The sequence below is a fragment of the Hipposideros armiger genome, unplaced genomic scaffold (genome assembly GCF_001890085.2).
Source record: "Hipposideros armiger isolate ML-2016 unplaced genomic scaffold, ASM189008v1 scaffold_11, whole genome shotgun sequence".
NCBI lineage: Eukaryota > Metazoa > Chordata > Mammalia > Chiroptera > Hipposideridae > Hipposideros > Hipposideros armiger.
In genome coordinates, this window is record NW_017731361.1 from 4,145,284 (window position 1) to 4,171,304 (window position 26,021).

The window sequence follows — 26,021 nt, forward strand, 5'->3', positions numbered from 1 at the left end:
TGTGGAGGCTGGGGGGAGAGTGCTGCCTTCCTGTCACCCAAAACGCTCTTATAGGAGTTGGAGAGGAAGAGGACAGGGGACTGGGTGGGAAGTGATGTTCCGGGGGGGGCATCACTGGCCCCCTGCTGGGTGGGTGGGGTGAGTGGGAGAAATGCCAGTGGAAGGGGATAGAGTATAGAAGCCAAGTGAGGGAGGCAGGAGAGATGTAGGACTTGACTTGCTGTGGGTTTCTTTGGGGGACTTTTTGTTCCAAGGACTCAAGCCCTGGGTGAAGATGGGGAACAGGCCTGGCCCCTCGGGAAGTTGTGCTGCAGGGAATGGGTGCCTTCTGCCCAGTGGAGCAGGCTGGGGACAAGGAGCCCGGGCAGGACTGAGTGGGGAAGGTCCTGAGGACGGAATGAATGGGGACCACCTGTCAGAGAGCCGACTACAGGACTCGGTGTGAACCTGGCAGGGGAATCTGGTGGGAGGGGGCATCTGGAGTCACGAAGGGGCATGTGTGAGGGAGCCCCAGCTCACCGTCCTCAGGGCCGAGCCCACAGAGTGCAGCCACGTGCCCTCATCCTCTAATTACATGTTGACTTATTACTCATTAATAATTAAACAGGAACTTCCTCCTGCCCCAGCCCCAAGTGCAGGCACCAGGCTCAGAGCCCTGGCTGAGCCTGGCCACTGGGTCCAGAGAAACAGGTGGGGGTGGGGTGGAGGTGGCAGATGAAACATACACAGGAGCTGTCATTGAGTGTCCACTCTGATGAGAAGTGACCCTGGGTCTGAGGCCGGGGGACAGGGAAATGAAGTTTCCCCAGGGAGGGCCAAAGGACAGGGCCAAGGAGCCTGGACATAGGGAGCTGAGGAAAGGGTGGAAATAGTCCAGGCTAGAGGAGGTGTGAGAGGCCAGGGTTGGGCGGTGTCTCCAGTAATGGCAGCAAGGTGCAGAGCAAGTGCCTACACCAGAAGGGCTGCCTGTGAGCTGGGGGACTGCGTGTCCCAGCTCTGCACTAACGGGCTTGCTTCTCCGAAATTGGGTCTGTGTCGTCATGAACACCCAGCACTTCAAAGCAGGGAAGGAATCATGGGAGATTAAATTACCTTTCAAGTCTAAAGTCTGGATTCCTCCAGGCCTGGCAGGTAGGCGTGTGCACACATTCCCCCAGAGCATTGTGGGATGTTGGCTGTCACTAGGGAGCCACGTGGCTCGCTCCAGCTCCTTCAGTCCCAGTTTTCTTTCTACAGGCAAGGAAAAAGAGGGGCCTCTCCCCTTGGGGATAGGCAGAGTCAGGGGAGGGAGGAAACAGCTAGCTGGGCCCCAGTCTGCAGCCCCTCAGACTGGACTGGGAAGCCTTGGTTACAACCCTGATTCTGCCATGTCCCAGCCACATGTGACACAAAGCAACCTCCTTGGCTTCCTCATCTAAAAGGAAGATAACAATGATAGCAGCATGAGCTATCTGCCAGGCACTATGCTAAGCACTTTATTTTTTTATATCCTCGCACAGCCCTATGTGGTTAATACTGTCAATCTCCCCATTTTACAGATGAGAAAATGGGCTCAGGAAGGTTAGGTGATTTTCCTACAGTCACACAGCTGGTAGGTGACCATGTTGAGACTGACCCCAGAGCTTGACTCTGACCGATGTATGTATGGTCTTAGTGTCGCTGTGAGTAATAAAGGGATAAGGCACATAAAGAAGTATTTAGCCCTGTGCCTGGCACACAGTGAGTGTTCAAGAAATAGTAAGTGCTCATGTTGTTACTATTTGTTCATCTGTGCAGAGTTTTCATTTTATGCTGCTCAGGCGGCAGAGGACAGAGAATCTAGTCGCTGGGCCCAGTGGGGGCTGGGAAGGCACATTCAGGGAGGCTGTGGGTACAGGGGCAGGTGGGCTGAGGTGGGAAGGGGAGCTAGATGCAGAAAGCAGGGGAGGGTGGGTAAGCAGAGTAGACACAGAAGTGAGTGGCTGTATTTACTTAAAGATTTTGCTCCAGTGATCACCTCATTGGCCAGACATCTGGTTTACCCAGGCATCCCTAGGGAATTGGAGTCAGACAGCATGACTTCAGCGGCTCTAATGCCATCCACCCTGGGCTTGCCTGCATTCGCTGGCGTTGACTCCTGGGGCTCAGAGCAGCAGGTCTGCCCCTGGAGTTCACTGGGAGGGAGTGGGAGTCCCTTCTGGCTGCTGGCCACTCTTCTCCCACCTGCTCAGAGCTAGAAACAGTGGGGTTGGACTCCCCCACACAGTTCACCTCCTCATCTCCATCTTCCCTTCCAGGTAAGGGGGCGGGAGATTGGGAAGAGCTGAAGAGGGCGCTGAGTAGAGACCCTCTATGCCCGTCCCCTCCGTCGTCACCCAGAAAAAAGATCCAAGGGAGGGCAGCCCCTCAGGCAGCTGCCTGGAGCACCAATCTATAAGGGGCACTAAAGCTTCGCTTGTCACTTAACGAGTTGGAAATAAAAGTATTTACCAGGCACAAGCCTGGGGTGAGATGGGGGTTGGCAGGAACACCTCCATAAGATGCTGGTACAGAGGTGAGATCCCCATGGAGCACTCAGGCTACAATTGTTTATTAAACTCCTTTGGAGGAGGGGGGCCTGGAGAACCAGACAATTTTGGTGTATGTAGCTCAGTGGAACTCACTGGTGAGGTTAGGGCCAGAGCCAATTTGTTCAAGCTGATGGAGGAGAGGCTGAGGGCTGCAGCCAGGGAGACCCCCCTTCCTATCACACTCCAAATAAATATTGAACAAATGCTGGAAGAATGTTGGTTTGAAGAGGCACCAAATTATGAGCCTGCCCTTGGCTTTCTCATTTTTCAGTCCAGCCCTGTTGCAAAAATACACTAATAATGATTTTAATGATTCCCTTCTTGTCTTGGGCCATGAGTGCCTCCTGTTCATTCATTTATTCATTCTTTCATTCACTCATTCAACAGCTACTCCTAAGCACCTACTGTGTGCCAGGCACTGTCCCAGGCACATATCACTGAGGATATGACAGTAAACTGCTTCCTTTCTCCCATTGCTCAGCACCCCATGTTCGATTGAACCAGCAGAGATCTAGGGTTTTTTGTGTGTCTAGATGGAATTGAGGTGGGGGTGGGAGTGGGGACCCTGTCCCCAGCTGAAAACCCATCTCCTTGGATTACAAGGAACCATGTAGAGGTATCTTTTTTATGCCTGTTCATAGCCCAGCACCAGCTCTTCCTGCCCTCAAGAACTGGAGTGTGCTTATAAATTCATGCCGTTTCCAGGAGAGTGTGTGCGTGTGAGTGTGTGTGTGTGTGTGTGTGTGTGTGTGTGTGTTTCTTCCTGAGCAGAGCTCCAGACTGGGCAGCTGGGGTGGGGGCGGGGGTGGCAGAGGGGAACAGCGAGGATGCCAGGCTCCTCCTCCAACTCCTACTGTAGGCCTCTCCGCTTAGGGTGTGGGCGGAGGATGCCTACAGGAATCTTGAACCCAAACAGTAGACTCAGTCTTCCGTGGTTTCGCTCAGTCACCTGAGGAGGGGACCTGCAGGAAGGCCAAGAGGCAGGAAGGACCCTGAGGCCTGAAAGTCATCCTGAGAAATGCCAGACATTCGAAGAGCACGTGCTCCCCTCCCCTGCCACTACCAGAGACTACTTGCTTAGCTTGCGCTTCTGGGCATTATTCCAATATTGAAAGGTACGAAGGGGCCCCAGTCCTGACAGCCCTGACCGCACCCTGCCCCGACCCTCGCCCCCACCCCACCTCCCCACTTTACATGGCTTTAGGGAAGAGGAGGAGGAAAGCCCTGAAGGCAGGTCTTCTCCTACTCTAGGCTGCAGCCCTCTCCTGGACCCTCCAGAAAGTCAGAGATCAATGATAATGCTCACTGAGACTGAGGAAATCCCCCCCCCACCTCATCCTGGATCCTGGGACATTGATGGCCACATCAGAGGAAGGCTGTGGCAGGCAGGGATGTATGTGGGGGAAACTGGGGGCTGGGTCTCACGTGCTGAGAAGGGGGGCTGTGTCTGCACAGGCATCCCCCACACACACTGTCTGACAGAATGAGTTGCGTCCTTGCCATGTCTATTTTTAGTCAAAACTGGAAGGAAAAGAAGTTGGGGGCCAAGCCACCAGCCCCAGCTCCCGCTGCCAGCACCCACACCACGTGGAGGGGAGGGTGCAGGAGGAACCCCAAGTCCCCGTTCCTCAGGAAGGCGAGACAGTGCTCCCTCCCACTTGGCAGCCTAAGTGCTGGGTCTGATGGCTGTGATGAGGGGACATCCTCTGGATTGGGAGCTGGGGGTGGGGTGCTGCCTCCTTTCCCTGCCTGAGCACGCGGCTCTGCACTAGATCTCTTTGGCAAAGAAGGAAAAGGTGAAAAAGGAGAAAGACCCAGTTTGGTCTCCTGAAAATAGAACTTAGGTAGCTCTGAGCTTTCTTTTGTGGGCTCTTTGAGGGGAGCCCCCCACTTCCCCTTAAAGGTTTAAACATCCTGACCTCTATTACAAGGTGTTTGGGGCTGGCTCTTCCTCAGTGGGAGACTTGTGTGAGGCATGAGCCCATAGACTCTCCTCCACCCACGCCAACAGCAAAGCTAGGGGTACAGAGGGAAGAGCTTTTCAGTGTCCCTAGGTCCTCAGCGGGAGAACTCCCTGGCTGAAGCCCCACAGCTGCCACGGTCATTACTTTGGGTCAGGGAAAGACAATTCAAGTGGCAGGAGAGTATAGTTAGAGCTTGGACTCTCCAGTCAAACAGACCTGGATTCAAATTCTGACTCCTCTCCCTACTAGCTGTGTAACATTGAGCAAGTAGCTAAACCTCTCTGAATTTCTGTTTTCTCATCTATAAAATAGGGATAATCATAGTACCTGTCCCCATAGGATTGCTGAAGATTAAATGAGATAATATGAGGAATATGCATACAGCGTGCGCAACTGTTAGTTGATGACATTTAAAAAGCAGATTCAGCCCAATCCTGGGCCTAAACCCGACAGTGTGGTTGATCTCAGGCCCATTTTGCAGAGATTTGCTCTCAGATCTGAGTGACTTTCTCACCCCATTACTGACCCCAAAGCCCCAAGCCTCTGACTCCCAAGCAAAAGGCAGACAGAGCTGGAAAAATTGTTCCCTTCAGCCACCAGCTACAGTCCCAAGGCCTCCCCCGCCCCCATCTCCCACCTTTGCCCTCCAGCCCAAGCTGGCTACACACCTAAAATCCTGGTGGAGGAATGGCCTGAGGCACCTTTTCAAGGGTGGGGTGGGTAGAAACGTGGAGGAAAAGTCAGGTGAGACTGTCACAGGGGAGAGGGCAGAAATGAGAGTGAAGACATACTGCACAAATACATTTTGTAAGAGTTTCTGTGGGTTGTAAAAACTTCGGAGGAACAGCTGGGTTAGATACACAGACCAGCTTCAGGGGCGTCCAGGAACCTCCGAAAGGTGTATTCCAAGAGAGGATCTGGGACATTCTCCAAGGGATCTAGGGCCCCAAATCATTCAAGGACCACTGTGGCCTCTGGTCTGGAAGTCAGAAGATCTGGGCCTTAGATCTTGTCTGCCTCTCACTCCTCGGGCAGCAAACTTCCTCCTCAGTTTCCCCACCTGCTCCATGAGGTATAAGACCAACTGAGGTCCATGGTCCAGGTGGGGCATCCTCAGGTTCTGTGAAGGCTGGTGAGAAGTGATGGAAAAGATAACAAGAACTGGTGCTTGGGAGGTGGGTTCCCAGGAAAGTGGGAGGGGGCTTATCCCATCCCCTTCCCAGGAGCCGACTTGGTCCATCAGCCAACATGTCAGCCAGCCAGCCGACGGAAACTGAGCTGCATCCCTCCACCAACCCGGGAGGCTGTTGCTATGGCAACTTCATATTTATCCACTTTAGCTCCTAATTAAGGGGAAAAGCATATAACATATTGGATGTCAAGGAGGCTTTGTGAGCCTCAATTTAGTGGCCGTGCCTGGATGTCAAACTCAAGCGTGATTGCTGTTAATCACCTTCCAAATTACCAAGATAGGTCACAAAGGGAAAGGTCCTTCAGCTGTCGGGGCAGCTGGGCCCAGAGGAGATGAAGTGATGGTGAGGACAGGAAAAGGGATCTGCTCAGCATCATGACCTGGGGGGCTGCTGGGTGAATGCCAACTCTGTGGGTGTCCGATTATAAAGTTTGTGGGGACAGTGGCTAGGTCTGTTCCCACTGACCCTAGGTAAGGGATTTCCACCCTAGAGACTCACAAATCAAGGCCCTTGGACAGTAGAGAAGGACTGACCGATGGATGAACTAAGAAGCATGTAAGGACCATCTGGTGGCCTCTGACGTCAGAAGGAAGATTGATAGATAACTAGGGCTGGTAAAAGTGCAGGCTGACCTGATAGCTGGATGCATGGATGACGGCCATGTGGTAAATGGAAGATCCGATGGGGGTCTGCTTAGGAGGGACTGGCAGGGTAGCTGGATTCAATAGTGCATCTGTGATCTCTCAAGGGACTGCCTGGCCTCTTACTCCAACTCCGACCCAGGGCATTCTCAGACACCCGTTAGAGCAAGCCCTGCTGTGGTGCTTCTTGCCTGCCATTGGAGCTGTGGCCAGAGCCACATTCCTGGGAGAAGCCTCACAGGTCCCCGGGGATGTGGGAGGTGGGGCGGGGAGGCTAATAGAGCATAAGGTTAGGAGCAGGGGCACTGAAGGGAGGACGTCAGCAGAGTGGCTAAGAGCATGAGTTACGGGGTCAGGCACACCTCGGGTAGAGTTCCATCTTAGCTAGTTCCAGCTGTGTGCCTTTGATCAAGTTACCGTACCTCTCTATGCTTTGGTTTTCTCATCTGTCAGGTGGGGGTGATGACAATACGTACCTCACAGGGCCTTGTGAGGCTGTCACAAAATGAGAAATGTAAGGAGCTTTGCATGGTGCCTGGCACATGGTAAGCCCTCAGTAGCTATTTAGACATTATTATCAAAAGAGGTCGGCCTGGAAAGGAGGGGCAGGAACCTGGAATCTGAGGGCTGGGCCTGGGGCAGGTGAAGACACACTGCCCCTCTGACCCCTGTTAGTCAAAGTTCCGAGAGAAAGAAGTCCCAGAAGGGAACCCTGATGAAGGCTGGGAGCTGAGCAAGGGTGTGGGTACAAGTGGAACCTGCTGGGCCTGTTGTGGCTTGGTTTTCAGCCTCTGAGGGGGCAATGGGGAAGGTCTTGTATGCAAAGTCTTGATGTCACCGAAGGGCCAGAAAGGATCTTAGTGGAGCCTGAATCTGGGAGATCATTAGAACTACCTGCAATGATGCCACAAGATCTACTGTCTGGGTGAAAAGTCTCAGGGGTGGGGCCTGGGAAATAGGTTTTAAAACACTCCCCCGAGGGTCTGATCATCAGCCAAGTCTGGGACTTACCTGGTCGAAACCAGAGGCCACTGTGGGCCAGAGGTAGGAAGAGCTGGAAGAAGGGGTAAACAAATAGACCCCACCATTTAACCTTTTATATAATATCAGGGTTCTGCTTGAAAATTGTACTTGAAAAGAAAAAAAATTCTATAGCTAAAAAGTTTGAAAGATGTCTATTATGGTAATAATAACTACAGCTAACATGTATTGATTGTTTACTGTGAGCTTGGCGCTATGCTAAGTGCTTCGCATGGATTGTCTGTCTCTTCATCCTCTCAGTTGGTGCTGAGGTAGGAAAACCCATTTAAACAGAAGAGGAAACTGAGGTTCGGTGATATCAAAGGTCACATTGTTTGTGAGTGGTGGATCCAGGATTCAAACCTAGGCAGCCTGAATCCACGGCTGGGCTATCTTCTCTTTCCACAGTTGGGAAAACAGGAAGTGAAAGTGGCTTTCCCAAGGTCACACAGCAAGTTGGCAGCAGGGGAGGGGTTAGAACCCAGGAGCTCTTCTTTTCTTCTTGCTCCCCATCCCCACCTTTCAGATGCATTTTGTAGAGCAAAGTTTGGACAGGTCAGCCTGAGAGAAAGGATCTCAACTCTGTCCCCCCACTACAGGCAGAGTCCTGGAAAGAGCCCATGGAGTGAAAGAAGGTTGGAAGATTCCTGACTTGGAAGGAGAAGGGGAAACTTGGGACGTGGTGACCGTGGCTGCACAGCCTTTCTGGCCTGGTAGGAGGAGTTGCTGTGGCCTGGTTTCCGCAGATGTGGGCTGCAGCCGTCCTGCTGAATGGGAGGCTATTAAGGGAAAATGCTTTGCAAGGAGCTGAGCAGCTGGGAGCGGAGATCATCAGAGCTCTTGAATGTGGGGCTTTGTCCCTTCTGGGGCCTGGTAGGCACTTGCTCCTGGGGTCTGTGTCTGGGAGACTGGCTGGTTGAGAGGCCCAGGGGAGTCAACCCCAAGAAGGCTGCATTCCCTCCGCTGCATTTCCTGTCCGTCTCTCTCCCCCAGCACGGTCCCACATCCAGGGTGGCCTGGTGGTTAATAACACAGGCTCTGGGGCCGGCCGAGTGGCGTGTTGGTTAAGAGCTGGCTTGGGACGCCAGAGGGCCCCGGTTTGGATCCCACATATGAGGGCCAGTGACACTGCCCTCCACAGCTAAGATGCTGAACAACAGCTCAACCTGGAGCTGGGCTGCTGTGAGTCGCCGGCGACGGCGTAGGCTGCAGCCCCTGCTGCAGTGGGTTGCCATGGGCTACCGTGTGTAGCCAGCAGCCAGCGTGAGCGGCCAGCAGCCGCAGTGAGCGGCCGTCCAGAAGCCGGCGACTGATCTGCCTCGCCCGGGAAGAGCGCAATGATGGTGCCAACTTGGGCCAGTGAAGCAACGTCCTCCACAACCAGACTGAAGAACAAAAGGACAGCAACTTGTCTGTTCCCCTTCCCCCAATTCCCCAGCACTGTTCCCATCCCCCCAATTCCCCAATAAAAATCTTTAAAAAATAATAAAAATAAAAATAACCCAGGCTCTGAGGACCAGTTTACATCAGAGTTTACGATCTATCAGAGTCTCTGATATAAACTCTGTAGATGTGAACATTTGGGTGTGTTACTGAGAATCTCAGTGCCTCAGTTTCCTCACTTGTAAAATGGAACGAAGAAGAGTATCTTCTTATGTTGTTAGGAATATTGACAAGAAGATGGAGTTCAGCTTCGGTCGTGCTGGCTCTTGTAGATACCCCCTCCAGCCGAGGAGTGGTTCTTCTTGGTTTCTGTCCACCCCAGGCCCTCCCAGAGTGTAAATTCTTCTCTGGGTCTCACTTTCCCTCCTCCCTGCAACAACCAGACAGGAGTTCAGGATCGGTCTCCTTGTTGAGACAGGAGTTGTCTACGGAGAGAGGAGGAAGCATCGGGCCAGGTCCGATATCCGAAGGAAGAGCTCTGAGGACAGAGTGCAAACCGCAGCCTGTGTGATACATGATCTCCTACGGCTCCACATTCACTCTGGACATTCTCAAAGCCCGAAATCTACTTGTTCTCTCTTACCCAGGTTGCGGCAGCTGTTTCCTCTGCCTGGAACACTCTTTCTCCCCTTTCTCTGGCTAACTCCTACCGTCCTCCAAAAGTTAGTTTAGATAATACCCCCCTCCCTCCAGGAAGATGTCCCTTAGGCCAGGAGGTCCTCCTGTGTGTCCCCCACTCTAGTGCTGACAAGCATCCAGTCCTCTCCCCTCTAGACCATGAACTCCATTAGGGTAGGGACCTGTTTACTTTTCTCCCAGCCTGACCCAGAGTAGTCAATCTACAAATATTTGTTAGTTGAAGATGGGAATGAGTGAGTGAACGAATGAATGAATGATTCCCTTTCCCAGGCTAGGGGAAGGAAGAAAGGAGAACATCTGGTGGGGTGAAGAGAAAGGGGAGTGGGTGCTTCAGACAGGACTATAAACATTTTAAGTTTGGAATCTCCCCAAGGAGATGGACCCAAGCTGACCTTCTCTCTTGGGACCCCATCTTGAAGTTAGGCCACGAGTATCTGTAGCCATATCACTGGTATAGCTAGTGTTTACTGCAGACCTACTATGTGTCAGCTACTATGCTCAACTGCTATGCTCAGCACACACATTTATCGTGTGCTACCTCATGGAATTCTTAAAGCAACTCTGTGAGACAGGTACCATAATTATCTTCATTTTACAAAATAGAAAACTGAGGTTCAGAGAAGTGAAGACATCATAGCCCAAGGTCACACAGTTAGCAAATGGTGGGGCTGAAAATGTGGTCAGTGCCCAGGTATTCTGTTTGATCCTGGAGCTGGAGCTCTTAACCATTTGGCCATCTTGCCTCCCCTGCAGGATGGAGCAGAAGTCACTGTCTCACCTCCCAGGAAGTGAAAGTTGCTGGGAAACAAAGCTGGCGAAAGTTCAGAACAAGTGTTCAGTTCGTGTTTGGTGAGCAACCACGGTGTACTGGGCCCAGCAGGAAGTGCAGAACTGGCGGCCAGCCTGGCCAGCCAGCTCTCCATCTGAGCAGACAGACAGACAGACCCCGGAAGAGGAGTGGGTGATGACAGCGGGCTGGGGGGCTGCCAGCCCATGCGGTGGCAACGGCTGGCGCTCCTCGCCGGGTGGCTCGAGGGTGGACGGTGGTGGGCCCCAGGAACAGGGCGGGTACACAGAGTTGCTCTTGGAGGGGCTGCTTAGAAGGCTTTGCACATTGGAGGCTTAATCTCTCAGCAATTGCTGAGCTCAGACGGTGCCTCCTTGGCACTCCAGCCACTAACAGGGATGACTTCTATGCCCATCCCCAGAGAGGAAGTTTTCCTGCTTCTTAGGGCTCAGCAGAACACTCTAACTTGCTCGTTCTCTCCCAGTGGCTGCAGGGTTCCCAGCTTTCAGAGTGCTCTTTTCTCCTGACAGATGTAAACGTCATCCTTTTAGCGAAGCACAGAGCCCCTCAGTCTGTGGGAGACCCTGAGGGCTGCTATCCCTGCTTGTCTACCAGGCTGAAAGCAGGCAGCCCATTAGGCTCAGCCTTTGGTCATATAGAAATTACCCAGCAAGGTGTGAGGAGAGGCAGTGGTGGGGCTGCTCTGCAGACTGCTCACTTCTCACCATTCCTCAAGAGATGTATGGCTCCTCAGCTGAGGGGCCTGTCACACCCCTGCCTGTGTCCTGGTGTCATTGGCTGGTTTTGGAGAGCTGAACACAGCAGGTGAGGCCCCGACTCCTGCACTCGAAGCTGGGACCTTGAGCACTCAAAAATGGGAAGCACCACCCCAAAGTTCCCATGGCTTGGTGGCAATCAAGAGGTGGCAATCCTCTAACCCATGTTCAACCTTGTCCAGGTGCCATGGGACCAAGCCAGGGGCCGGGCATAGTGCCAGCGTGAGGGACTGGCCTCACTTGCAGTTAGGAGATTAACTTGGGTTGTAGAAATGGTTGGGTCAGGTGAGAAGTAAGAATTGGAAAGGAAGTTGGGGGTGGATTTCCAGCTGAGATGGATATTAGACTAAGGATGGAGGTAGGGATAGGTCGAGATTAGAGATAGGTTGGGGTTGGCATTGGAAATGGGATTAGGATTATTATTGCTATTAGGGTGAGAATTTGGGGTGGATTTTGGCTTGATATGGGTATCAGGGACAGGACTGGGGGTGAAGTTGTAGTTGGGATGAAGGTTGGAGTTAGGGTTGGAGATGAGGTGAGGGCCAATAGGGTTATGGATGAAGTGTAGGTTTGCTGTTGGTGTGTGGGTGGGGGTCAGAATGAGATGATACTTGGCTCAGAATTAGACCAGGAAGTGACTGGGAAATGGTAGGAGACAAGTTTTCTCTTCACTCACCAGAGTGTGCCCTTTCAGAGCAGGGGGAAAACCCAAAGTGGGTAGGTAACCTAGAAAAGTTACCTACCATCAACCACCTGTCTCATCCATTTATCTCCACCTTCTCACATGTACCCCCCATCTCCTTCACCTTCTATCTCTTGCTCTTGGGCAATGCTCACATGTCGTCTCCTTCCTGATCACAGCAGATATGACTGAGACCCGCCCGCACTGTGTCCTTTTCCTGGCAGCTGCTTTATTGCAGAGTCCTCCGGGCTGGAGAACTGAGCTAGATGCAAGGCATTCTGGGTAGGGCTCCATCAGCTGAGCCCTCATCCTAGGGGTGAGTGGGGACAGGGAGAGACCCCTCCCATTCCTTCCTGGCCCTTGCCAGGGCCCTGACTTCTCTCCTCCTTTCTGCAGAGGCCCCAGCCCCTGCATGCCCCGTCTCGCTTCTCAGGGTGACAACCTGACATCCTCCACCACTCAACGCTGAGGTCAGGCTTTTAAAGCTGTCATTGGGAAGACCGTGGCCCCTCTCTCACTCATTCCATTGCCCCATTGTCCCTTCATGCAGAAACACGCATCAGGGCATGAAGCAGAGGACAACTGTGATGCCTTTTAAATGCAGGCAATTAGTGGCTAAATAAAATATAGAACAAGCATCTCTGCCTGCCTCTGGCAGGGACTTACTGAAGGCTGCCGAGCTGAGGGATCCTGGGAATAGGTTAGGGGAACAGAAGATGGTGGTCTGAATCATCTGGCCTGGAGCCTCTTGCTGGGACAGGGTCGCAGAGAAGAGGGGCTTATGGACTCCTAACATACTCCTCAGCCTTGTTAGAGTGTTGGGGATGCAGAGAAGCTGTGGGTGTCTTGAGGGAGCCCAGCGAGAGTCCTGCAGAATAGTGAGAAGCAGAGGAGAGTAGCTTCGAAACATGACACCCTGGATTTGCACCCCGGCTCTGCCATTTCCCTGCTGTATGACTTGGGCAGGTGCGCACCCTTTCTAAGCCTCACTTGCCTTGGCTATAAAATGCAGATGTTAATAGTCGTACCAATCTCTTAGCGATGTTGCTAGATATAAATGAGGTAATAAGTGTTCCACACCCCTCAAAAAGGCCTTCCAGAACGGAGTGAGGCTGAGGCCTGGAAGGGGCAGAGATGTTGCTGAGAGGGGCTGCATGCATGAGAGGACAGGGCCTGGAGGGGAGCTGCGAGTCCAGGGGAAGCTGAGCAGACCCCACTCCTGGGCCGGGGGCTCCCTCCTCACTGGTGCCCCCTCTTGGGTGTTCCAGAGAGAAACAGGTGATTAGACTCTGACCATTAGTTGATGAAAGAGAAAGAATTTAGAGACTCTGGGAGTCAGTTCCCTATCCAATCGTCCTCCCTGTTACCCTCCTACCTGGATGCCACACATAGATAACCACCTTGGACGACTGACTGGATGTCCTGGAGCCTCAGTTTCCCTTTTATGTTCCTTGACCCCAGAGAGCCCTGAACAAATATACATCTTTGCAGACCTCTGGTGCCTTCTTTTCTTCTCCCATCAGTCTCTCCTGTACTGCTCCCATGCTAAGCAGGACCCTCTCAGGGGTGCTTCTCAGGAGAGGGGGCAGAGGTCATGAAGCAACTCAGCAGATGGCAGCTGGGGGGACAGAGAGGCTATGCCAGAAGCTGGGGTGGCCAGTCACTTGCCTCCTGCTCCCACACGGACTCCCATCCTGAAACTCCAGCTCAGCCCTTTTCTTTAAATAAAAGCAATGACGTCATCCTCCTGCTTAGCCGCTGAGCTAGAGGGAAGTGATCTGAGATACTGTGGAGGAAAAGCAAGAGATGCTGGGGCTGAGGGTTGGGAAGCCAAGGGGCAGACAAAGGACAAGTCTCCCCTGGGAACATGTGCGTGTGTGTTTGTCTGTCTGTCTCCTGGGGTCCACCCATGTGTATATGCTGGGAAAACTGCAGAATCACAAAATGTTGGAACAGAGGTGGAACTTTCTGGCACTGCTAGGAAAGCAGGGGCTCATAGCTAATGTGGTCACGTTAGACAGATGTAGACAAGGCCCTTTATGTTTCTGAGTCTCAGTTTCCTGATCTGTAAAATGGGAATGACAGTGGTGTCAACCTTTTTGCGTGAAAGGATTAAAAGAGATAATTCATATAAGTACCTGGCACCTAGTAGGTGCTCAAATAAATGGTGGCTTCTGTGAAAAATGATTGGGCAGGAGCAATGCTGGTAGCAAAAGAGCTCTGAGCTGGCGTCAGGAGGCCCCCGCTGGGATCAGTCCACCTCTGCCTGACAGGAGTCTGGGCTCGGCCAGGTCAGGGCGTGGGCCTTCTTGTTTCGCCAGGCTCACCTGCCAGTAGCTCCCCTCTGGTTCTGGGGGGGTCAGGAACTGTCTCTGCCCTCCCCTCCAGGTGCAGCCCTGCATCCTTCTCCAGAAGCCCTGGGGTTCAGTTTCCCCTGAGCAGCTCTGAGGCTTCCCCTCAGGGGTTTGCTGGACTCCTGACAGCTCCCTCCTTCCTGAGCGCTCACTCCTGGGAGACAGCTCTTGTTCTCTCAGGGCTCCTTTTATTCTCCCTCCCCCACTCTCACAAGCACCTTGCCTTCCGTTTGCTCATCTCTGCCTCCTTTTCTCTGGGTTCCCTCCTCAGTCCCTCTCCCTTTCTCTCTTCCTGTTTCTCCCTCTCCTTGTCCCTGTCTCTGATGTCTGCTTCCATTCAGTCTCTGTCCCTGCCTTTCCTTCCCTGTTTTTCTTTCTCTGATATAAACTCGCTGGCTGCCTCTGTCTACTAGTCTCTGTGTCTTTCTCCATCTCACACACTGGTTTTTTTTGCTCCCTGAAAGGCGAGTCCCAGCCTTGAGCACAGGCCTGAGAGACCAGGTCCAGGCCAGTTATCCAGGAAGGAAGGCTCTTCCAGCCCTTCCTGCTGCCGTGTGGGGGTAGCCCTGGCTCCCTGTGCTTCCTGAGCACGGGTGTATGTGGGCTGAGGGCAGAAGGCCCATCTTGCCTGTCATCTGGAGAGACGTGTGTGCGAAATGTTAGCGCTGTGGCTCTGATTCAGCTCCCGGTGGCTGGCGAGGGAACACGATGACGGAAGGGGGTGATAGGGACTCAGAGGAGGGAGCTGGGCTGGCGACGGAGTCCTGGGACCTGGGCAGAGGACCTGGGGCTGCCGAGAGAGAACACGCGGCGGGATAGCGGAGGGCTTGGATGGGGTTGTGACACCACTGGATGTGGATGGGATGGGGTGAAAGTGAAGGGGGTTCAGAGAAGGGCTGCTATGGGAGAAGGGAGCTTGGGTGTAATGAAGGGGACCCTGGGTGTGTGGAAGGGACCTGGGGCACAGTGATGGGACATGGGGTGAGAGATGGGGAATGTGGATGAAGAGAGTAGAGGATGGGTAGAAGGAGGGGTTACTTAAAGTATAGAAGCATGGATGTGGTGAAAGGCTGTGAGAGGGGTTCCTTGGGTGTCCCCTTGGCTTGCTCCTCACCTGTCTCCCTACCTGTATCTCATGCCAGGCCTCCCTACTCCCGTTTCTCACGGTGCTGCTTCCAGCCCTCACCTCTCGGGCCCTCAGCTTCCCCATCTCTTCTTTCCCCCCCCCCCCGCACTTTTGAGCTGCTAATGGCCCTTCCCATTTAGGACATTTTCCTCATAGACCCCTCCTCACCATGCTTGGGTCCTGCAGGTGACAGACCATATTTCAGGGCTGTCCCTGTAGAAATCTGCCTGCCTGTCTGTCTGGTCCAAAAAGAAGACCCCCAGTTCCCATTAGCCCTGGTGTGGCAGAGTCGGCCGTTCTCACCCTGAAAAGGACCCTGAGCCTGGGGTCTGTGAGCTGGGTGTGCTGCTGGTCAGGATCAGAGCCGGAATGGAGTTGCCAGCACATTCCAGTCAGTACTGCTGGAATCCCAGAATGCACCCAGGGCCTCTGTACACACTGGGCCCTGGTACGTACTATAGCCTCCGGTTTGGAGAAGAGCAGACCAATTTCAACATGTCATGATAACAATAGTAATATTGGCAAAGCCATCAGTCATTGGGAGCTCACTCGGGGCAAGGCTATGGGAAGCTCTGTACATTTTTTAATTCAAATAACATCTTTACAGATATCTGTGAGGTGGAGTTCTTTTTATCCCCACTTCCCAGAAAAAGAAACTGAGGCTCAGAGAGTTTGTCACCTGCCTGGATTCATACCAGGGCCCATTTGCCTTCAGCGTGTGCGTTGAACCCCTGCAGACCCTGTGAAGCCCTCTGTGGGACCCTGGGAGGTGTGAGTGATGGAGGCAAGGATGCGTCATGAGCAGTTTAGGGCTGCAGCTGTGGGAGGGGCCGGGTCCTCGAGGCTCCTCCTCCAAGGCCTGGGACAGCCTTCCAGTCCCCATGGGTCTGAAGATGCTCCTGCCTCCACCAACACCCTCAGAAAGCTGTTAATTGGTTACACTTGTAGACAATGAGGGGCGGGGGAGGGGGGGGAATGACCTAAATTTAGGCTTCTTCCTTGGGCTGTGGATGGGAACATGGGGCTGAAGTGAGGGGCTGTCCAGGGTCCACTCCTGCCTTATCAGCCCTGCCCTACCAGCCCCAGGATCCCCTGCCAGACTGTGGGGGTGCATAACGACCCTCCCCCACGTCTGTGTGTGGGTGCACTGGGCTGCTGTGTTCCTGTGGCACCGGTGGGTGCGTGACGATGGCAGCTCCCACCCGGCAGAGCCGTGAACAGAAGGGGCAAGCTGCCGGCAGCTTTAAATAGTTCCTCGCTGTATCTCACTTGCCGAAGCCCCACCCCCACCCCAAGTCTGGCTGCCCCTGGGGAAGGGCTTCGTGAGCCCCAGAAATGAGGCCAAGAGAGGCTCAGCTCCCCCAACTCAGAAACACCCTCCAGTCATGGAAATGCCTGCCAAACAACACCTGTTCATCACTATGCCTAGGAGGCACAGCCCACATTTTTTCTTGGGTAGGGCGGTGGAGGAAATCTTTGAAGGGACTGACTGTAAGTTGTCCAGGGACAGCCTCTGCCTGGGCCTGTATCTTGGCTGCCAGGTTGAAGCAGGCACGGTTTCATTCAGCCCTCCCTTTAGGGGGTACGTTGGTCCAGGTCCATCCCCAGCCACTCTGACTCTAAGAAGCAGCCCCACCACCCCTGCTCCCAGGATCAGTCAGTGGTGACCCCTTGGTCATCAGCTTACTTCCTGGCCTACATCTGTCTACACACAGACCCTGATGATCTGACCCTGCAACCTTATTTCTCATCACTCTTTGCAATCTACACACCTCAGTTCAGCTATGGGACCTTCTTTCTGCTCCCCAAACATGCCCAGCTCATACCCACCTCAGGACCTTTACACTTACTGTTCCCTCTGCTTGGAATGCTCTTCTGTGGCTTTTCTCACAGTTGGATCCAAAGCCACATGATTTTCATGAGCACTTCTTTTTTTGTGCATTCCTTCTTTTATATAAAGATATAGAAATTATATTTTATGATTCATTGCTATAAGCACAAACATATTATTTTTTATTTTTATTTATTTATTTATTTTTAAAGATTTTATTGGGGAATTGGGGGAGGGAACAGCGTTGGGGAATGGGGGAAGGGGAACAGACAACTTGCAGTCCTTTTGTTCTTCAGTCTAGTTGTGGAGGACATTGCTTCACTGGCCCATGTTGGTATTATCATTGCGCTCTTCCCAGGTGAGACAGTCGCTCGCTGGCTATTGGACAGTCGCTCACGGTGGCTCACGGCAGCTCACAAAAGCTCATGCCAGCTGCCGGCCAGCCCCACTGCAGCCTACCCTGTCACTGGCGACTCACAGCAGCCCAGCTCCAGGTCGAGTTATTGTTCACCATCTTAGCTGTAGAGGGCGCAGTGTCACTGGCCCTCAATCTGGGCTCCAAACCGGGGCCCTGCTGCTCAGAGCTGGTGTCCCAAGCCAACTCCTAACCAACGTGCCACTCGGCCAGCCCTTGAACATATTATTATTATACATTAAGACATTTTCTTCAATCTACAAGTTCATTGTTTTGTTCTGATTTGAAAATAAATTAAAATATCTTCATGGTCCCTAGGTACTGCGCTACTGTCCCTAGTGGAGAAGCTCGCCCTGGTTGGAGCATTCTCATAATTTAGGCTTCAGTTCAAATGTCACTTCCTCCAAAAGACCTTCCTTGAATTCTCCATGTGAAATATGCCCCCATAGCCACACACTGGCTCATTACCCTGCTTTATTTCCTTCACAGAATGTACAGCTCTCTGACAATAACTAGTTCAGTAGTGTACTTGTTCTGTCTCCTATCACTAGAATGTAAGTTCCATGAGAGCAGGGAATTTTCCTTTTCACTGTTGAACAATCAATGCCTCGAGCTACGGTTCTGTAGAATGGGTCCATGAACAGACTTGAATCCCCTGACCAACACATAGAGTCCCTCCCATCAGCCACCCTAACGTCAGTGCTCTCTCTATCAGGCCTCCTCAGACTCTTCTGAGGTTTAGAGAAAGAAGGGAATTGATATCTAGGCCTCACACACAACTCATCTGGCCTCTTGGAGCCTCAGTTTCTTCACCTGGAAAATGGGAAGAATAATGCTGACCTATCCTGAGAACGAAATAAGATAGCTTATGTGAAAGCAAAGTACCAACCCTCAGAGGGGTTTCAGTAAATTCAAGTTTCTTTTCCCCCATCTCACTGGCCACCTCAGAGCTTCTTCCTGTCCACAGCAGAGGAACCTCACGGCACTGAGTCCTACATATCTCTAAATACAAGTAGGCGCTCCATAAACATTTGTTGGCTACTGGTTGACCATGTCTTCCCTTCCAGCTCCAGCAAAACCGTAACCAGAGCCCAACGGAAATTCAGAAAATTTTCCCTTCTTGCTCTTTTTCAAATATTTACTGAGCCCTTACTATGTAAGAGGCACTGTGCTGGGCTCTAGGGATCAATGCTAAGTAAAAAGAATATGGTCCCTGCCCCCTGGAGCTTATGGTCTGGTGGGCAAGACAGGGCTAATCCTATAATCACTGACATATCACTGCACTTGTGCTAACACCTTCAAAGAAGAGGCTCACTGGGCCGTGAGAACACATGATGGGGAATTTGACCAGGTCAAGGAGGGAAGGGACAGCTCCCCTCAGGAAACAGTGACTGACCCGAGATCTGAGGAAGAAGTTGGAGTTTAGTAGGCAATGAGAACAACTGGTGGTAGGAGCTTTCCAGATAGTGGGTACAGCATGTGCAAATGTCCTGTGGCCAAAGGGATGCTAGCCAATGAGAAGGATTTGCAATCTATGACAAAAAGATTCCGCAGTCCTACTAGAAGAGGAATGGCAAACACATACCATACTTGTCACAATTCCCAATTCTTATACCCATAGCTGACAGTGCTAATCAATGACAGCAGAGGTTCTCAAAGTGTTGTCCTCAGGCCAGTAACATCAGCATCACCTGAGAGCTAGTTGGAAATGCAAATTATCAGACCTCATACCAAATCCCTTGAGTGGGAAACGGGGTGGAAGCCAGCGATCTGTGCTTTAATAAGCCCTCCAGGTGATTCTGCGCAAGCTCAAAGTTTGGAACCACTGAACTATAACACTCTTTCTTACTAAAGCCCCATGAACACCAGAAACCTCCCTCCACGCACTCTAAGCAGTCACTACGGATCAGTCCCAAAGCCTCTGTGAAGTTAATTGCACAGAGCATCAAGTGGGGGCTATTAGAGGGTGCTGCACAAACCCAGCTCTGGACCTCAAAAAGCTGATACCGGACAAAGCTCTAAATGTGCCGTGAAAAAGACCACTGGACACAGAGTCTGGAGGTGCAGCCTTAAGCTCCTGCTCAGGCCCCTGCCAGGTGATAACACAACCTTAGGAGTCACTTCTCCCTTCCGGGCCTCAGTTGCCTTGTGTGCATTAAAGAAAGTGGCTCTGAGTGGCACCCTCTTCTGCAGCCTTAGAGCCAGAGGAAATCAGAATGCATGCATGTCCCAGGGGGAAACCCCTATAAATCAGCCTCCCCATGGGGGTAGGGAGTGGAGTGGTGGCAGAGACTTCGCCCAGAGCTTGTAGGACACAGCACATGACTCAACCCTGGGAAGGAGGCATATATCACCCTGGGCAGCCAGGAAGGGAAAGAACCAGGGGAGGGACAGAGTGGGCGGGGAGGAGAAGGCAGAGCACTGGGCCTCTCTGCTGCTCTGCCCCTTTCTCAGGCCAGGGACACATTAACACATAAGGGGGACTCTAAGCCCAGAGCAGGGGAAACCCGAGAAGGAAGGAGAGTGGGAAGAGAGCTAGGGGTCAAATTCTATGAAACTTGCAGGATACAGAAAACGTGGCCCTGAACTGCTTACAAATCCTGAGACTAATTACAAACATTTCTCCCCCGGATCCATTTATCTGGCTTCTTCTCAGCACAAATTTCATTTCAACAGAGAGGCCTTCCCAGATCAGCCATCTGTCCCCCACCCTCCCATCACCTTTTTATTGTCCTCATAGCTCCATCACTCTTTGGAATCCTAGTATTGATTTGTTTCCTGGCCTGTGGAGGTGTCTCCACATCCTACTGGGATGTAAGTTCCCTGAGGGCAGCAGCCTCCCTGTCTTGTTCACAGTTCTCCCACGGGGCCTAGAACAGCACCTGGCACAGAGCCACGACTTACTATGTGCTGGGAATGGTTTTATGTGATTTACATACATTATTTCTTTATGTCCCAACCTTTGGAAGAGGCAAAATAATCATTTCTCAATTTTCAGATGGAAACACTAAGGACAGAAAGATAAGTGACTTGCCCCAAGGTCACACAGGAAATGGTAGGAAATGGTCGCACAGCTAGGAAATGGTAGAGCCCCTACTTGGACCCAAGTCTTTCTAACCCCAAAGCTCAGAATATTTGGAATGTGCGAGCAAAGGGGCGATTGGAAACACTGGGTTCAGGGAGTGTTGACCCAAACCTCCCAAGTTACTGGTAAGGAAACATTAGCCTAGAAGGAGGAGGCCCCTTCTGAAGCTTGAGTTACTTAATTTAAGATTTCTAAAGGGAAGTCCTGCTTTACACAGCTGCTGTCCAACTTCAAGAATTTGTTACCCCCAAGGGGTCTTCACAAGCTGAAAATAGAAAGGAGTTCAGAAGGGTTGCACAAAATTAATGGATGATGGTCCCCAGCGGTAATTAAAGGAAGTGAGAGCTGCTCAGGGTTTGGGCTTAGACATTTGAGGTCAGCATTACTGCTGGGGACTGTCATGGTCTCCCCAAAATGGGTCACAGGTGCTCCCACAGAAAAGCATGGGGGTGCACATGACCTCAACTTCCCAGTCCACTCTGGCAGGATTTGGCTGATGGCCAAGTCATCACCCCCACCCCCACGTTCCCAGGCCCAGCTTGCTGACTCATGCACCTGCCCAAGATGGGCAATGTGCATATGTTCTGGTTTTCTGAGTATTTTCTTGGCTACCTTTTTTTTTTTTAAGAAAAAGCTATTTTGCAAGGTCTTCATTACTTCCTAATTATTCATCTTCCTTCCACTTATTTGTCTTGTTAAATATAAAACTCAACAAGCAGCTCATTCTCATTTGTTTCAGATTCATAGTGAATTTTCTGTCCATACCGCTTCCTTCAGGTGAGCCTGGGGCAGGAGAGGCCTCCATACCCCACTCCCCCGCCAGGGCTGTCTGTTGGGCATCCCCACTCTCAGTGACTTCCCCTTTGGAAACCCCACACTCATTATTCTGCTGTCTTGGCATCCCCACCTCTTCTTCCCTTGCCTCCTTCACCCAGAGCATCTCCCTCCCCTGCTCTTCCCCCTTCTCCTACCCTCTACCTTCCTCCCTTCCTCCTCTCAGTCTGCCACCCTCCCACAGCTTCCTGCTCTCTGCTTCACCCACCTTCCTTCTCCCCACGCCTTCCTCAACCTCTCTGTACCTTCCCCTCCCCGTCCCTCTCCTCCCCCTGCAATATCCTCACACCCCAGAGCCACCCTCAGAACCTCCAGGGCCCCTCACCCCACCCCGCCTCCCAGTCCCCCTTCTGGAAACATCACCCACAGGCCCAAGAGGTGCTGCATCGTTGAGGCTGCTCCTGCAGGTGGGTGCTGCGCTCTTGGCTTTCAGCAGATGATTAATTTTCCCCCCAGCCCTGCATAGTCCTCCTGAAATTGCTTACTCCCTGAAAACTCACTTCCTCAAAGCCCAAAGGCAGTGGCCTATGGAAGGGCAGGACAGGGACAGGTTCCTAGGACTCCAAGGCCCTGGCCTAGGGGGCCCAGGATATGGTCCCTCTTTGAGCCATGTTGGGATGCCAGGACTGATGCCAATAACTCTCAACAGGTTCTGCTTCCAGGCCTACTTTTTGGAGGCCCTGGTGGGGATGGTGGCCCGTCTTACCCACCTCAGATTCCCCAGACAGGGGTTCCTGTGGCCACTCAAGGGCAGGGGCTACAGTGGGGCAGCTGATAGCTAGACCTGAGCCCCCTTCCCACAAGCAGCAGACCTGGGTCCTCTGGTGGGGCCTGATTTCTGCCTGGGCCTTTTCTAGCCTCTGGCTGAGGACAGGGGTCCGAATGCTCACACAGCCACCTTACATGTGTGTGTACATGGTCATGCCCACACAGCACATGCACGCACCTCACCAGGTATCTCACATTTGAGTGCATCAGAAGCACCTAGAAAGCTTATCTGAGTGCTAGACTCCACCTGGGTTTCTGATTCCTTGGTTGCTGGAGCCTAAGAACGTGCATTTCAAGCAAATGCCCAGGTGCCGCTGCTGCTGCTGCTGCTGCTCTGGGTACCACTCTTTTGAGAACCACTGCACTAGAGATGCCCACACGTTCACACACAGAAGGGTGCGCATTCATGCATGGAAGGTTTTGTAAAACAGCATGGTGAGGCAGCTGGGGAGGACTGGAAGCTATGAGCTGGGTGTGGGGGTTACTCAGCCCGAGAACACAGGTTCCAGTGTTGTTCTCGTTCACTGTCTCTGGCTCTTGGTGGTTCTCCATCGGTCTCTGCATTTCCGTGTATCTCTTTCTCAGTCTCCCCACCATCCCTGCAGCCTCCTCACCCCAGCCAGGTCCTGCAGCCTCCAGGTGGCTTCCCAGCAACTCTGCACGCGTAAGCTCATCCATCTCCATCACCCTGTGAATGAGTGGCAGGCAGGTGAGAGAAGAAGATTACAGAAGAACAGGCTCAGCTCCCCGCTAACAGGGAGCTCGCTCACAGTGAGAACACAGCCAATTATTCCCCGTTCTGGGGAATAATCATTAATGCCACAGGAAATTCTAAACAAGCGATTAAATCATTACTGGGGAAGTTGCAATGAGCCTGTGCCACCACTAAGCCTCCCTTGTACTGTTGGTCTGGGGAAGGCTTACTGGGACGGTGGTCAAGACAGGGGGAGACAGACATTGCCCCCACCCCTGCAGCATCTCCAGCAGTGAGACAGGCAGGGGCCAGCCCCAGAACCACCTTCCCTCTGAGCTGCACATGCAGCTACTGTCCACAGAACCCCTTCCGACCCACCCACAATGGAGGCTGTGTCCTGGCAGCTCTTCATGATCTCTCTTATGCCTTCTAAAACCTTGCATGGCTGAGGAATCTATTCATTCAATCAACACTATTTACTATTTACTGAGCATCTACTATATCCGGGCAGTATTCTAGGGCCTGGGCAGCTACTGGTGAAAGAGCCAGATGAGATCCCTGTCTTCACGGAGCTCACAGTCTAGTGGGGAAGACACTAGTTACTTGTTCAAAGGTGAATAAGCAACTAAGAAAATAACCACAAATTGTGTCAAGTGCTTGGGAGGAAATAAACAGGATACTCGGTGTCTCAAGTGGAGCATCTACTTGGAAGATATTGGGGGCCCCACACCCTTTAAGGCAGGCCTCCCTGGGTTGGCCAGCAGTCTGCCCATCTCTCAGGCCTGCAGATCATGTTTTATATGAACATCTGCAACATCTGAGCAGCCCTCTTCCTACCCCAAGTCCCCAGTATGCTATCTTTGGAAAGATAATGAGTATCTATAACAGCTACTGTTTTTTAGCACTTGCTATGTGCCAAGCATTGCACCAAGCAATTTATGGTCATTACATCATTTCATCCGCCAAACAATAATAACGCTATGAAGTAGGTGTTTTTAATCCCCATTTTACAGACCAGGAAATGGAGACCTGGCATGTTTGAGCCACTTGGCCAAGTCACACAGTAAGTAACGGGGGAGTCGAACTAAGATCTGAGTCCTGAGCAGAGGCAGCTAACCCCCGCCTCATCCTGCCTCCCAGGAGAAACATGAGACATCTGCGTGGGCTCGCCAGGATCCATCTCAGGGCTGAGAGACCGTGCAGCCTGGGGTCCCTGTGGAGATGGGCTATATTGGGCTGGTTACCAGTTACTAAACTACAACAAAAGGGACTCTCCTCCCCTCCAAGTCTCCGATGTGCAGCCCAGAGAGGGGAAGCTGAGATGGCCAGCCGGAGCACCCCCTTACTCTGGGACCCTAGTGTAGTCCCCTTTGGCTTCCTTGGCCCATGCGTCCTACCTCCCTGGCTGCCCCCCAGGTCCCTGCAGCCTCGGGAGGGCCCCTCCAATTGTTCCTGCATGCCCTCCGCCTCCTGTACCTGCAGCCAGGCCACACTCCCCAGGGCTGGTGGGGCAGCCAGGGGCAGACGGGACCGGAGCCTGGGTCTGTGGTGACTAATCGGCTGGTGTTTGGGAGGCTGTGGTGAATTATTCACATGGATTCTGTGAATTATTCAAGTTGTTATTATTTATTTTTCAGATGTGCCTGCAGCAGAGCCTCCAGGCCCATGTTCAAAGGATGACATAACTCCTGCTCTTGATTGCCTCTGTCTGTGGAGAAAGAGTCAGGCCTCTCTCAGCCTCACCCAGGAGGCCCAGGGAGCAGGCTGACGGCAGGGAGCTGCTGCCTTCGGGATAGACTCCTGCAGATCCCCAGTCCTCACCCCAATTGCAGAAATAATAGTTACCACTTCCCTAGTGCTCACTGTGCCCCAGTACTGTGCTGTCCAGGTACAGGTTCAAGCGAATGGCCCAACAACCCTGTGAAGAGTATTCTCAACCCCATTTTACAAATGATGAAACTGAGGCTCAGAGATTTGATGTCACTTGTCCAGGGCCACCAGTTAATAACTGGGATTCAGGCCCAGGTCTGTGGACTCTAAAGCCAGTGGCTGCCACGTGGTATATGCCTATGGGTGTTGTGCCTGACAAGGTCCTACCAAACCCCTTTGCATGTACCCCCACCCCCAACCCGCAGCTTTAAACCACACTGAGGGCAGGCCACGCCCAGTGCCTCCCCTGCTCTCAAAGGAGCCTTCTGTATCTCCATGGTAACAGGATCCGGAGCAGCCAAAGCTGAGCTTGGTCTGCTTCTGAGGAGCTGAGGTAGCCTTTGCCCACAGAGCCCCCAGGTGCCGAGGCTCTGAGCAAGTGTGACTCAGGGCTCCCTCAGGCATCCCCAGCCTCACAAAGCTCCCCTCCTGCCCCAAACACAGACACAGCACACGCCCCTCACAGACCTCCGGTAGAAAAAGCCACCCCAGCCTCCCTGCCTCCTTCACATAATTCCCCTGCTGTCCAACCTCCATCCCTCTGGCTGCAATTCCAGCCCTTGTCCCCATGGAATCCCCCTCCCCCTCCTCCCACAGCCGCCATCTGGAGGAAGCAAAGTGGACATGTGGACTCTGCCCTGGGGAGGCCTGAGGGCCCCTTCTCAAGGTGACCATAGTCTCACAGAGACCCCCTCCTGTTCTGGAAGGGCACCTTTGTGCTCCCGCCGCCCCATTCACACATTTATTTGTTCATCACTCAGTCATTCACTAAATACTTATTGAGGGCCCACTATGTGCCTGGCACTGTTCCCAGTGTTAGAGAGGTGGCCAAGGGCAGCAGGCCTCCTTGTCAGGGCCCTTCTCCCCGCAGTGTAGACTGGGCTCCTCTCTCAGGACCTGTTGCTCCTGACACCAAGGAAGCAAACTCACAGACAAACTGGATTCAAACTTGACTTGACTGGTACCTGACTCTCTGGGTGACCTTGGCCCTCAGCTTCCGTCTCTTCCTTTCCCCTTTATAAAATAAGGGAGTGGGGCCAGGATCTGCTTTCCAAGGCCTTGCCAACCCTGCTTTTCTCAGGTGTCAGTAATTCGATCACCTCTTCCATCCTACGGCTAGGAAAGTCAGGGTTTTGCACGTGCTTCATCTCAGGTGGACTTAATGACTGCCCCTGTCTTCCAGGCTCTCTGCGTTCTAAAGAGCAGTCTGGAGATGGCTCTGCTGCTAATGGTAGTTTTTAGTTGCCAGAGAGGCTTGGGGGCTGAGGAGGAAAGGAAATAAACATTTGCA

At 52.6% G+C, this 26,021-nt stretch overlaps 1 long non-coding RNA gene across 1 annotated transcript; it reads left to right on the top strand.

Annotated features, from left to right (window-relative positions):
- Window positions 1-3,455: 3,455 nt before the first annotated feature.
- LOC109392540 (uncharacterized) lies at window positions 3,456-26,021 on the top strand. Its single transcript, XR_002126075.1, has 4 exons — window positions 3,456-3,664; window positions 7,967-8,080; window positions 10,203-10,298; window positions 24,439-26,021. It is a non-coding gene; the product is annotated as an uncharacterized LOC109392540 (long non-coding RNA).